The sequence below is a fragment of the Lathyrus oleraceus genome, chromosome 1 (assembly GCF_024323335.1).
Source record: "Lathyrus oleraceus cultivar Zhongwan6 chromosome 1, CAAS_Psat_ZW6_1.0, whole genome shotgun sequence".
NCBI lineage: Eukaryota > Viridiplantae > Streptophyta > Magnoliopsida > Fabales > Fabaceae > Lathyrus > Lathyrus oleraceus.
Window position 1 is genome coordinate 56,417,951 of NC_066579.1, and position 15,675 is coordinate 56,433,625.

Here is a 15,675-nt window from a genome sequence, read left to right on the forward strand (position 1 = left end):
CATGTAAGTTACGGATGAAAATCCAAGTGTTTACAAATTATCACAAAGAGTGAAGGAAGGCCTTCAAGCAAAGGTCCTAAGATGAAATCCTCTAAGTCCAAGTTGATTAAGAGTGGAATGAATATTTTTGGTCTTTCCATTTTATCATGTTTTTGTTATTTTTAATGTATGATGACAATAAAATAAATAACAAGTAAATTAACATGCATGATGAGTTTGTACAACGATGATGATAATGAGTACTTGAATGTAAATTACAAGGTAATGACATAAAAGTAAATCACAAGATAAAGAATGATAATATCACAATAATAATGGTTAGTGAATGTAACTGACACATTAAGGGATAGCTTATCATTGATGCAAAGTATTGAAGATGATTGAAAAATCAACTAACAATAGATTTGTAACAAAGAAAGTTATGCAATCTTAAGTCCATGTTTAGTGAATAATAAAATAAATTGCAAGGAAGTAAAGTGCAATAATATAAATGTTAGAAATTAGTAGTTAATGGTTAGTGGTTAGTAGAATAACAATAAGCAAATTGAATAATAAGTTAATGTAAAGAGAATGGTTTCATCTATGTATCAAATGACCCAAACATCGTTGAAATAGAGGCAACCTATCAATGCCTCAAAGTATCATGAAGGGTCTATTGATCAATCATTAATAGGTTTGAAACATTGAAGGTTTTATCAACTCTAAACAACCATAGCCGTGATTTAATAGATCTCATCAACCAATAAATATAAATGATAACAAGAAACAAAGTTTGATTGAAAATGGTGGATAAAAAGTAGTAAGAGCAAAAAATCCCCAAAAGGGTGTAAACCCAATAAAAGAACACTTGTCTCAAAGTGGACTCAAAACTCTCTCAAAACACAACCCAAGAGTAAAAACCCATTTCCAAACACAAAACAAAACCAAAAAAAATGTCAGGGAGTTTGAGTCCAAAATATTACCAAGATTGTGGTGTCAAAACTAGGTTGTTGTTGTGTTTGGGTTTGAGGGTGAAGCAAAAAGCTTGGAAGAGGGTGGCTATGGTTGTTATGTTAGAAAAATGGAAGGGGAGGAAGTTGTATGTTTATGTGATGGTGATGAATGATTATGTAAGTGAAGGTCACAAGCTTGCTACTGTTTTTGTTGTGTGGAGTTTGTGGATTTTTACATGGTGGTTGGGTGGTTCAAAGGAGAAAAGAGGGTTTGGGTGAGTTAGAGTTTAGATTGAAAAGAGGGAGCTTGAATGTGATTTGGATAGAGGTTTTGTGGCTTTCAAGCTTGAAAAATGAAGGGGGATAGTGCTCTATTTATAGGGGAAGCAAAGGGGTTGAAGGGGGTGAACCAAAAGGTCCTTTGTGTAAAAAATAGAGCTATTTTTGTTGTCTGCGCAGGTGTAATTGGTTACCCTGATTAGGGTAATCGGTTACACAGTCCCAAAATGGCCAAAAAACCAGTTTTTGGTCTGGGTAATCGGTTACCCTGATTAGGGTAACCGGTTACCCAATTTATTTATTGTTTTTGAAATAATGAATGTATGCATGTGCGTTAGGGTCATGGATCAGATGAAAATTATATCGAGGTAGGGTGAATTTTGGGGTATGACAGTTGCCCCTATTTAATCTTCTCGAATCTGAATGTTTAGATAGCAACGACTTCCACACATCCAAGGTAAGAGAGGATTAAATAAATAAAAATATCTAAAAATTCACCCTACTGGGAATGAAGTGAATGTGATATGAAGTGATGGGTATTTGTGAAGGTTGTTCATGGGATGGAAAACAAATTTGATATGAAATCATTTGTTGAGGATAGTTTATGGTATTATGTGGGGAGGACATGGGTCAGCTGTATGATGGTTTATGTCATGATGTGTATGATACAATGTATGTTATGGTGTGTAACATAAGTATCTCTTTAAATTGAAGACAAAGAGAAAAGCTTCATGACAAAGGGTCAAGAAGGAAGATGAGAGGGAACATGACTTCGTTGGGGATAAGTTTCTTATGTGAAAGATAGTGAAAATCCCTAAGAACGGCTGAGAATATTTTAGTTCAGTGACGCTTCCTAGCAACAACTGGAATACCTGAAATCTAAAGGTGTAGATCCCTAGCAATGATTGGGGAGGTTTTAGTTCAGTGACGCTTCCTAGCAATGGCTGGAATACCTGAAATCTATATATATGTAGATCCATAGCAACGACTAGGGAGGTTTTAGTTCAGTGACGTTTCCTAGCAACTGTTGGAATACCTGAAATCTAAAGGTGTAGATCCCTAGCAACGACTGGGGAGGTTTTAGTTCAGTGATGCTTCCTATCAATGGCTGGAATACCTGAAATCTAAAGATGTAGATCCCTAGCAACGACTAGGAAGGTTTTAGTTCAGTGACGCTTCCTAGCAATGGCTGGAAAACCTAAAATCTAAAGGTGTAGATCCCTAGCAACGACTGGGGAGGTTTTAGTTAAGTGACGCTTCCTAGCAATGGTTGGAATACCTGAAATCTAAAGATATAAATCCCTAACAACGGTTGGGGAGATTTGAATTTTAAAAGTGTCAATCCCTAGCAATGGCTGGGAAGGTTTGAATTTGAAAATGTAAATCCCAAGCAACGGCTGGGAAGGTTTGATTTTGAAAGTGTCAATCCCTAGCAACGGCTGGGAAGGTTTGAATTTGAAAAGTGTCAATCCCTAGCAACGGCTGGGAAGGTTTGAGTTTGAAAAGTGTCATTCCCTAGCAATGACTGGGAAGGTTTGATTTTTGAAAGTGTGCAAAAGGCACAAGAGTACTTGCAAAACGCAGGTGAATAGATATGGTAGTTATCATACACAAGGTAGAGGAAAATTTATGGTAGGCACGAAAAACTCATTATATCCCTCAGGCACAACGACTGGGATGAAATTTTTGAAAGATGGCTACCACTCAGGACTTGCCAAACCTACATCGGGTGTTTTAAGACAAACGTTTAAGAGAATAGGTCAATCCTCCAATCTCTCATTTTTGCTTAACATGCAAAGTTGATAAAGGTAAACTCTCTTGTGCAAAAGGTAACAAGGAGGCTTGCTAAAAGGCAAAACAGGGTTTTCCCTTGCAAAAAGCAGAGGGGTCTCGCAAAAGGCGAGATACTGACAAAGGGCCAACAATATTTGCAAAAGGCAAATAAAAGGAGATACTTTGGGGATACCTGTTGGGGTTGTTCACGAGGACCCTTTTACTTTCGAGAAAGGCTTGAATCCAACTTATGCTAAACATACTTGCCCCAATATGAAGAGTATGTTATTATGCAATGTTGTGCATGTAAAATGTTGATGTATGCAGAAAGTCGGTGTATGCTCGGGCTGCTGGGGTATGCAAATGCAGGGTATATGGATTGTGCCAAGTATGGTTGGGCTTTAGTGGGACTTTCCGTTTCAGCGGGAAAAAGTATGCATGAAGTGATGCATGCAATGCATGTGGGACTGCAACTGGTTATTTGGATTTTTTTAGGGATTTTTGTTTCCAATGAGAGATCATCATCAAAGGGTTGATGGAAAAGGTTGTCATCATCAAAGGGTTGATGGAAAAGGGTGTCATCATCAAAGGGTTGATGTAAAAGGGTGTCGTCATCAAAGGGTTGATGGAAAAGGGTGTCGTAATCAAAGGGTTGATGGAAAAGGGGGGTCGTCATCAAAGGGTTAATGGAAAAGAGTTTGTCATCGTCAAAGGGTTAACGGAAAGGTAATTTGTCTTTGTCAAAGGGTTGACGGAAAAGAGTTTGTCATCGTCAAAGGGTTGATGGAAAGGTAATTTTTCTTCGTCAAAGGGTTGACGGAAAAAAGTTTGTCATCTTCAAAGGGTTGACGGAAAGGTAATTTGTCTTCGTCAAAGGGTTGACAGAAAAGAGTTTGTCATCGTCAAAGGGTTGACGGAAACATAATTTGTCTTCGTCAAAAGGTTGAGGAAAAGGTAATTTGTCTTTGTCAAAGGGTTGACGGGAAAGAATTTTTCTTCGTAAAAGGGTTGACGGAAAAGGATTTGTCTTCGTCAAAGGGTTGACGAAAAGGTAATTTGTCTTCGTCAAAGGGTTGACGAAAAGGTAATTTTGTCATCGTCAAAGGGTTGACGGAAAATATTGTCATCATTAGAGGGATGATGGAAAAGAAATTTGTCATCGTCAAAGGGTTGATGGAAAGGTAATTTGTCTTCGTCAAAGTGTTGACGGAAAGAAAATGTTGTAAAATGTCGTCATCAGAGGGCTGATGGAAAAAGGTTTGTCATCATCAAAGGGTTGACGGAAAGGTAGTTTGTCTTCGTCAAAGGGTTGACAGAAAATATTAAGGCAGGTTATGTCCTCATCAAAGGGTTGATGGGAAGGATTTATTATGTTATGTACGCATATGGTGCATGTTAATGAGAATTTCTCATTTTTGTGAGAGAGCTTTTTGATATGCAACTTCCTTATTTTGAAAGAAGGTCATGTGTGTTTATTGTATGCAGTGCATGTGGTAATGAAAGATGAATATTGATTGTATTTGGATTGATCTCCCTTTTGAGAGGTGAGACTTTCTGGGTACCAATGTTGATTGGATTTGAGTTTATGAAGATGCCAGCGAAGTGGGCTTTCGGTTTTGGAGATGCCAATAGCGATTCGGCTTTGTGGTTAATGATAGAGATTTGTTTTGGGAGGTGCCAATAACAATTGGGCTTTATGGTTAATGATAGAGATTTGTTTTGGGAGGTGCCAATAATGATTGGGCTTTATGGTTAATGATAGAGATTTGTTTTGGGAGGTGCCAATAACGATTGGGCTTTTGGATTTTGGTTTGGACGGGATCAGGCTGGATCTGATGATGATTAGATTTTTGGGTTTGCCAAGTAGGCTTTAATTTTGAAAGGTATCAAGCGTGGGTTGCCTTCATTATTCTTGTTGGGGAAGGGCTTCATGTTATGCATGATGCATGATATGTATGAGTGAAGCAACATGGTTGGTGCGTAATGATTGATGCAATTGTTTTGGATAGTTCAACAAATGTCCTTGAGGTGGGTCAAGAATGGTTGGAACTGGGAAATATTTTTGCTTGGCTTCAAGGCTCATTGTTGACAAGTTATGGGATGATGTCTTTAGCATGACTTCCCGACATTTGCTTTGAACCTGGATGATGTTGTGAGCTTGGTCTGGATATTCTGATGCCCCGTGTTTGATCTGAGCAAGAAAATCCAAAATATAAGGAAATGCTTCCTCTGTTGCCTCAATCTGTTAGGTATCTACATGGACTATCCCAGTTACAAGTTATGAAGCAAACCATGGGTAGAGTAATCTTGATCTGATATACCCCAGCGTCTTGGATCTGCCTACCCCTATTCATCCATCTCTTGGAGTGTTTTGACTTTCTCATGCTTTTGAGGTGGTCTTCTCTGGTGTGAAACCTTGAATGGATTTTGCCCCTGACTGGTTGATTTTTGAGGGAATGCCCCTGACCAACTGCCTTTGGAGAGATTTGCCTAATCTCGACGTGATTGTCCCAGACTGACTGAATCTTGAAGTGGCTTGCTCAACGGAGTTCTCAGATGCATATCCCCCTGGTGAGATTAATCTAAGGGGATGGCCTTTGCTCATCGGAGTCCTCAGGAAATTTTCCTCTTTTGGGTGACCAAAACTTCTCAAGTCATGTTCATTGTGAAAGTGCTCTTGATGTCAATGCTCATTCACAAGTAAAACTATTTATGCTAATGTTATATTTATGATAGTTTTAGAAATCCAAGTATGTCCACTGAAAAGATGACATATAGTGAATGGATCACTAGTTACAAAAGTCATAATGATACTTAGCAAAACAAATAGGAGTCAGTTTCGACACAAGCTCCAGTGCAATATGCTTTCAAAATAGACCTTGCTTCAATTAGGTCTTTTGAGGATTGTAATGTGGGATGGTTCACGGTTTAATAAACAACGGAGTTGTGGCTCAAAAATTTATTTAGCCCGCCCATTCTTCTTGATACCCTTCAGTCCTACGTTCAACTAGTTTGACACAGACGTTCGTCTCTTAGAATGATGGGAGTGGTAGTAAGAGAACCCACAAGGTTTTGGGAGTGACAGTCACTTGCCTTCCTATTTTTGTTTTTGCAGTCACACGACTTTGTTCTTGCTGAGGATTTTTGTTTTCGATTCCTCTTCTGCGCCTTTTTTTCAACTTCCCTAATTTTGCATGGACTGCTTTTTTTGCTTGCAGTCCATCGAGATACCCTAATTTTTGCCTAAGTCACTTGTTTTCAAGTTTCGACTTAGCGGGATTTTCCTCTCTCTTTTTGGATTTTTTTTATGTGGAACAGATCGTGTGACATTTGTTGATTTGGTTTGAAAGGATTTGTGACTGTCTCACTCTTTTTTTGGCGAGGGACAGCCATTGGATTTGTGACTTCGACCTCTCGTGAGGGAAATGTTGTGGTTGTCTTTTAGACAAGACACTCCCTAGGATGTGGTTGATCCTCAAATGGGACATTCCCTACTTTGTATTTTAGGAATTGAACGCGTGGTCAAATTAGCTGAAGACTACCCTGCCCCGGGTTTAAGATGTGAGGGTTTCTCTGCTTGGAAGAAAACTCCTACTTCTAGGCTCAAAGGGGTTGACTAGGGATTATCATCCATGGACAGAGGTTTTGTGGCTTTCAAGCTTGAAAAGTGAGTGGGGATAGTGCTATATTTATAGGGGAAGCAAAGGGGTTGAAGGGGGTGAAACAAAAGGTCCTTTGTGTAAAAAACAGAGCTATTTTTGTTGTCTGCGCAGGTGTAATCGGTTACCCTGATTAGGGTAATCGGTTACACAGTCCCAAAATGGCCAAAAAATCAGTTTTTGGCCTGGGTAAACGGTTACCCTGATTAGGGTAATCGGTTACTCAATTTTTTTTGAAGTAATGAATGTATGCATGTGCAGTAGGGTCATGGATCAGATGAAAATTGTATCGGGGTAGGGTGAATTTTGGGGTATGACAATAAGAAATTTACTTTAAGAACATTGAATTCAAAAAGGAATGTCAACAATAATCTAAGAATGATAAGTCTTGCTGTGTGAAACATTGTTGTATTCCCCAAGTAGTTGTTGGTGATTTATTCTCCCCAACAGTTCGTCGTTCATCCCAGCTTTGTTGATGAGTTGCTCCCCAAGCAATGTATCATCCCCGGTAAAGCTGATGTGTTGATCTCTTTGTAGTTCATCCTTCCCCATCTGAGACTTTCATGTTTTTACATCCTCAGTTTGTATGTGTGAATGAACCCTGGATCTCGGTAAAATCTTTATTTGGTTTTTCAGACCCCAATACACCTTTATTTGGTTGTTGCATAACCGTGGCAGTCTCTCCCCCGCACGAGTCTGCAAATCCGGCTGATATATTTGGTACCTTGGAATTGGTTTATTTCTCAATCTCCAAGAAGAGTTTGATGGTTGTTGTTTTCCTTTTGAGGAATTAGTTGTTGATTTACATCCTCGTATGGCCTTTGATTTGTCCTGGAAGATTGTTGAATCCGCAATAGATTATCTGGTTCCCCACTCAGGACGTTACCTCTTGTTGTGACATGAATCCCTAGTGGAGCTATATCTTCTGATAGAAAATCTCCTCGTTTCAGACTGTATTTGATTCTGAGCAGTATTTGATATAGTCGTTTCATATAGGTTTCTCCCCTATTTGATATGGTGTTGACCTAAAATTTTCCACATCGTCTACTTATTGCTTTGAAGTATATAAAGTTATTTCAACTTATTTTCATAAATTCACTAGAATAGTTTCTGTATAATATTATGAAAATAGTTTTTATTTGATTTTAGTTTTTGTTATAGAAATATTTTATACACCAACATGTATATGATAAACAGTTAGCTAAGTTTTGTATCCAATATTATATGATGGTTGTTTTTTTAAAACTTTTGATAAATACTTTAGAACTATGTAGTGTTCATAACTTAAGATACATTTTAATGTTATTAAATAAATTTTTAAATAAACTTTAATATTGTTACTTATAAGAACATGAAATATCACTTTCTCAGGATAATATAATAAATTGATTTTTGGTGTTTACATAAGGAAAAGAGAGTTGAGAGTTAAATGAACTTACGGGTCACTTTTGTAACTCTCTTTTGATAACTTTGGTTGCAAATTAATTTTATAAAAATTTTAGGTTAAATATAAATAATTGTTTAATGTCACATCCATAAACCTTTTATTATCATCCATCCTATTTATATGCCACTTTTGTAATATTTGATATTTTTAATTGAAATATTATTTCTGATTGCATTTTACAAAAAAGACTTCAATTTCAAGCAAAGAAGAAGTCATAACCACAAAGATTTATAATAAAGACTTTGAATTAATGAACTTGAAATGACTTATGTCGAAGAATCAGACAACTTATATTTACACGGTTATCAATGGTCTTTGTGTGTTGTTGTTGAATAACGATGGATCTAAGCCACAATCATGCATTCTTAATAGTGATGGAATGTGTCTAACCGTTGATTTCCCCTTAAAATAAGATAGTTGAACGAAAAGGAGAATTGATAATTAAATAATATTTATATCAATATTACTAAACAAAAAATCAACAAGCTTTTACTGGTTGTTAAAGTTTATTGATTTAGTATGAAAGACATTTCCAGCGTCATTCAACTTTTTCCTTTTTAAATTCCTGGGTATGCCTATCTTTGGTGGCATTGTTGTGTTTTTAAATGTTGAGAAATTTGTAGAGACTTTGTGCTTCTATGTAACAAATAATTTGCACTTAAAATGAGATAGTTGAATGAAAAGAAAATTGATAATAAAGTAATATTTACATCAACATTATTAAACGAAAAATCAAACAAAGTTTTACTTGATTGTTAGGTACGTTGATTCGATATGAGAAACATTTCTAGCGTCATTCAACTTTTTGTTTTTTAAGTTTCCAGTCGTGCCTATCTTTGATGACATTGATGTGTTCTTGAGTGTTGAGAATTTTGTAAAGACATTGGACTTCTATGTAACAAATAATTTCCACTTGAAATAAGATAGTTGAATGAAAAAGAGAATTGATATATTTACATCAACATTGCTAAACAAAAAATCAAATAAGATTTTACCTGATTTTTAGAGTTCATTGTTTCGGTATGAGAAATATTTCCAGCTTCATTCAACTTCTTCTTCCCGACTGTGACTATCTTTGGTGGTGACATTGTTGTGTTTTTAGTGTTGAGAAATTTAGAAAGACTCTGTTAAAATAAGATATAGCTAGATAAAAATAGAATAAAAGACAAATTAATGGTCAAGTGTAGTACAAAAGAATGTCACTAGTAAAAAAAAAGGAAGCAACATGCATATTCTTCAAAATACTCATAAATGAAAGATTTTCACACCGTCATTTAATTTTGTTGACCATACTTTTAACGCATGACCTAATATATTATGTGAATTACCAATTTATTCCTTAAAGTTGCTTTTAATACTATTGATAATAAAAAAAAGTAAATTATTTGAAATATTAACTTTAAAAAAACATAATTATTATTATTCTGAAGGAAAATATATAGTACTATCTAGCAAAACAAATTTATAAAATTATCTCTTTTTTTACAACTATAATAAAACTATCATTACATGTTTTTATTTATGATTATTTTAACATGTACTATAAGTCGTAATTATCATAGAATGGAGGGAGTAAAATTGTAATTGAAGGAGTAACTGAAGTAGTACATTTCAGTCCAAAGTTCCTTTATTTAAGAGAACGAGATTACGTCTTCAAAGATAGGGTTCTCATTTGAGGCATTGAGTTAGTATCTATTTGTTCTTTCATTTTTCTTTTTTATCTATTTGGAGAAACCTTATAGATCTCAAAGTCAGTATATTTATACATTCACAGTTCTCTTCGTCATCAAATATTGTTATAGATATGAAAAACAAGATTTAGTCTCTAGATTTTTTACAGCTTATTATCTTTTTCTATTTTTGCTTGTTTTGACTAGATTCACTTATTTTTCATAGTTTTTTTTCTTTTATATTTGAATGAAGTTGAAGTTTTTGGTGTTAGGGTTTTTTGAGGGGATGGAGCTTCTTTTAGTTCAAATATGGATATTGTTATGTTGATAGAGCTGCTTAGCTATGAATCCCTCAATTCTACCCTATTTTGTGTCTTGTGATAGTTTTGTGGCTTCCATCTTTAGGGAGACTTATCTTCTTTCTAGTTTCATCTTTCTTTGGGTTGAAGGGAGCTCTACACCTTTATTTCTTAATTAAAATATTTTGTTTTTAATTTGATAACAGATACTAGATCATTGAGATCTTGGTAGTTTGAGTTTTTTACTTTTTTGATTTTGAAATAATTATATTAGATCTGTGAGATCTTGGAAGTTGAGGTAAATTTATTTTATGTTCTATGTCATTTTTTAAAATTAAATTGTTTAATTTATTTTTATGAATATAATGGATCTAGACTTGTATAATGAAACCACTTAGTTGTATCGTATGACTATGGTCAACGTAAAAGATTGTACTAACTTACTACTACTAGTTACCTCACTTTTTTATTATTAATATAATTATGATTATGATTTCATCAATTTATGAATGTGGTAAATGTGAAATGTGAAGTATATTTTCTTCCAATGAATGTAGCTAGACTTAGTTATGAAGTTATTTTTTATAGTTATTGAGTAGCTGTGATTATTGGTTATTTAATTAGTTCTTTGGTTTGTAATTTTAATTAATATGTGCAATTATTTTACTGATTTTTTTTAATTATTATTGAACTCGTAATAATAGAGGTGTTCTTCCCAAGGACTGAATATTTTGCAGCTAGTGATGGCCTCTGGCTTTGTTAGGCCATGATAAAGTCAGAAAATTATGAACACTGAAACTCACCACAAATGAAATAATAGTACTATATTATATGAAAAAGATGGTAAAACACAATATATATTCCTTCCCTAAAATATATACTTCATCATGTAAATACTAGGTATATATTCCCTAGATTTTTGAAATATATAGAATAAATATTAATTAGAGTATACAAATAATAATATAAGAATTTTATACAAGTTACGTGGATATGTCCAAATTTATAATTGATACCTAAATATTTATATTTAGTGACAAATTTTCTTTTCTTTTATATTCGCAAGATTTTCACATTTTATTTTGAATTAGTACTTATAAAATCATATATATTACAACATCCAATCTTGGTAAGATTTTAGATAGTTTTTTGAAAATTTATTGATAGAAAGAAAAATGAATAATAATAAAAAGAGATATTTAATAAAAACAATATAGAAAAAGGAAAAAAAAAGCAAAAGGAAAAGTTGATAAAATTAAAAATAACCTAAACCAATTATTTTGTTAAATCAGGTTAGTTGGTAATTAGTATTAAAGAATATTAATTTTAGAACTCACGATTAAAATATAAGTTTCAACCATTAAATTAAAAAAAATTTAAATTAATTACAAAGGTTTTTACCGCCAAATGTAAACCAATTAGCAAAGATATGTACCACCAAGGTTTATATGAGATTGACATACTAGTATTTGCAATCTTTGCCCAATCTTACCTTGAATCCAACTTTATTTATTTTGGTTGTTCTTATTTTAAATTATTGATTTAATCAACTTTATTTATTTTGGTTGTTCTTATTTTAAATTATTGATTTAATCCACTAAGACTCTTCCTTTAGGACCGTCTTTAAAGATGTTTAAGATGGTCTATAGTATAGAATATCACATTTTTTTATAACTAAACTATGACAAGAATTTTTTTACAAATACTTTACAATTAATTTATAGTTAAATATGGTCTCTCTTAAAAAATATACGACTCAACTGAAGTTAATATCAATTTCTTATACATGGTTTTAAAAGTTTGAGACAACTATGTCCGTTACATCTCAATAGTACTATTATAATCTCAATAGTAGTATTATAATTTGATTCAAATTTGTGGGGAGTGAGAGATTTTTAGTGTTGTACAAAGGACATTGACTTAATTGAGGAAGAGATGTTATGATGTTTCATACTCAATCATCTCCAATTGACGAATATTAAATCCCTATACAGACTTTCTGCATGACAAACACATTTTGACAACATAAAAGATAAAAGGTATAACTATATTTAACATGGATAAACATGTAACAAGTTAAATCAATGCTTTAACTTATCCATAATGACTGGATTGATCAACATATAACTCGTATTCTCTTAAGTATGAGTCTTTTCAAATAATATATGTCTAGTTGAAAGCAACTTTTTGATCTTGTGAAAGCTCATATCAATATACTTGGTCCAATCATGATACACCTAATTGTTTGACAAATAAATGATACTCTGACCATCACAATGCAATCGAACTCCAACTAGATCAACACCCAATTCTCTCACTAATCTTAAAAGCCATAAGGTTTCTTTGACTGCTTTACCTGCCGCCATGTACTATGTTTTAGCTGTCGGCATGCCCATTATGGATTGAACATATGATTTCCAATAAATAGGTTTTTATCGTAGAGTAAAGAAACACCATATTATAGATCTTTTATCATCTATATCACCAACATAGTCTGAATAAATATATCCTATAACTGAATAATCACTCTTTTCACTACTAAACATGATATCTTAACATGTTGTGCCCTTCAAGTACCTGATCGACTTGACTACTTCCTAATAATGCTTGTTTGATTTGGTCATAAACTTACAAACTTGACCTACACTTTGTACCAAAATTGGTCTAATGCATACAATAACATACATAAAATAACCAACAAAACTGACATAAGGAACCTTTGACATATACTCAATTTCTACATATGTATATTAACACAAAACCAATAAAAACATAAAGTGATTTGTCAATAGAGTACTTACAACCTTCGAATTACTCATGTCAAATTTGTCTAACATTTTTTGAACATAACTTTTTTGAGAGATGATTTTCTAGCACTTTCATCCATATGAATTTAGATACGAAAATTATTCTTAACAACACTTAAGTCTTTCATATCAAACTCCTCTCCCTAACATGATTTTCAATTCATTTTTGTCTTATAAATGATTAGCAACAATCTACATATTATCAACATGCAATAATAGGAAAATAAAATAGTCATCATAAAGGATCCTAACATAAATATAATAGCCATACTCACATTGTCTATAGCCAATTTGAAGCATGTATGAATCAAAAGGCATGTACCATTGCCTTGAAGACTACTTTAAACCATATTGTAGTCTTATATTGTAAAATCCCTAATAGAGGTGAGAGCTTTGCAGACCCTATGAGATGTGACAACCATATATCGCCCTCCAGAAGGTATTGCCTCACCTTAAGTGCTTTCCAGTTGCCCAATTATGGGAAATGTGGAAAATGGCATTTATTGGTCAGAGAGAAGTCAATGTCAGTAGCTGATCCATGTCCTTCTTAAGAAGTAGGGATTCAACGGTCCACCACTGATTGGGTGGGCGTTGATCCTTCCCAAGGAAACCCTAGGCCCAAATGTCTCTATAAATACTTCTCACACTAATGGGAGAAATAGATCTCATAACTGACACACTATACCCAAAACAACACATTTGTATACAAATCCTTTCACCCCATGTGAGTTGACCTCTTAGATAATTATAATCATTAGGACACCATCATACAGGGCTTCTCACTACTACAGGTGAGTCCTACCATCCTAAACCGTTATAAACATACTAAGAAATTTGAGTATCCCCTACCCTTGTAGGAATACCACACACACATGTATTTTTTGACCAGTACGATGGCTCCCACCATGGGACTCCAGTAAAACTAACACGGGTCACACCTTCTTCACTACAATCACCATACTCATTGTTACCATCCACTAATGTACCTAGCCATCATCAACCATGGTCAATATGAGGGCTTCATGCCCTACGCCGAAGGATACCAACAATAGAGGTGACGCCAATATCCTGGAGGAGATGCGTGCCGGCATGGACAGACTAGGTTGCAAGAACCAAACACTAGAAGCCAATGTCCATGATATCCGAAAACACCGAAAAGAGTCCAATCCCCTAGATAAGAGGGAAGTGTTGGATTCCCAACCACTGTTGGATGAGATATGAGAAGTGCTTGTCCTTGAGGGATTTAAACCTCCCTCTTTGGCCAAGTTTGATGGACACAATGATCCTTATGAACACGTCACCTCAATCAACACACATATGGTCATCACTAGAGTGCCCGACTCCTTGTAATGCAAATTACTGTTTGACACCTTCAGGGATGCTGACCTACAATTGTATATGGTATACCCCTAACTTCCATCGCCAATTATCAGGAGCTAGTGAGGAAACTCATACACCAGTTTACTGCTAGTTGACATTGGAAAATTTACACTACCAAACTGTTCAACAAAATAACAGGGTCCATCGAAGTTGTTAGGGGACTATCTCTCCAAGTTCAGTGAATCCACCACCAAGGTTGTCCCGCCAAACCAAGAAATTTTTGTGAGGGTGTTCCAAAATAGACTTAAGGCGGGACACTTTAATGAGTCTCTCACATAAAAGCTAACACTCTTGTTAGTAAAGGTGGCCACCAAGGTATAATATTAGATAATGGGTGAGGAGAGCAAAATTGAGAAGAAAGTGAGAGACGTCAAAAAATATGCTCCTAACGTCGATGGTTTGCACCATCAAAAGAAGAGTAATTACACCTCTCCCATCAAGGACACAATTGTGTTATAGAGAGTAGGAAAGATGTCAAAGAGATTCATGCCCATGAACACTCGCCATAAACAGACCTGACATGAGGTTCTTCACCTGCACAATATCCTTATGCCCCATTTCTAAAAGCATACATGATGGGTCCCAAACCAGGTAAATGGTGCAAGTTCCATAGATTCAAAGGACACCACACCGAGGAATGTTACCAACTCAAAAAAGAGAACGAGAGGTTGATCCAGGAGGGACACCTGAAGAAGTATGTGAATGGTGAATCTTCTTATGGGAAGACAAGTTCAACTAGAGAGGGTGAGATGACACAAGAAGCCATATCCCAATAAATCAAAGGAGACTTCCATGGGCGAGAAGGACAAATTTGTGCGCCATACGCTCAACTATTGCAGGAGGATTCACCGGAGGCAGAGAGACTAGTTCTGTCTGTAAAAGGTAGGCTCACTGAGTTCTAAGCTACTGGGGAGATCGAAGCTTTAAAGGCCAAAAGGAATGCCCACTAGCTCCACTTTTCCTACTATCATTTGTTTACTTTCTTTACTATTGTTTATCACTTTGGTATTAATTTTGATAGGCGAGTATTATATCTATTTCATTTTAAAAGAAATATTGTTTTAGGGGGTGAACTATTTTCCCTCTGTGCCTTGCATAGGGCGAGGTTTTTTAAAAAGGCCTCTCACTATTTTATTCCCAAGAATCTATGTTTGCTGGCTATTCCTTTTTGGCAGGGAACCTAAAATCTCTAAAGAGGATCACCCTAAGAGGCGATCAAAATACTAGATCCCTAAGAGAGACCATTTTTGCCTCTTAAGGTAATACTTTGTATGTTTGACTTCATGACGAAGATCCTTTCCGCCTATTAAGGAAATATTTTGTATGTAAGACTTCATGGAAAAAATCCTTACTACATCTTAAGGATATACTTTGTATGTTGGACTTCATGGCAAAGATTATTTCCTCCTCTTGAGGAAATACTTTGTAT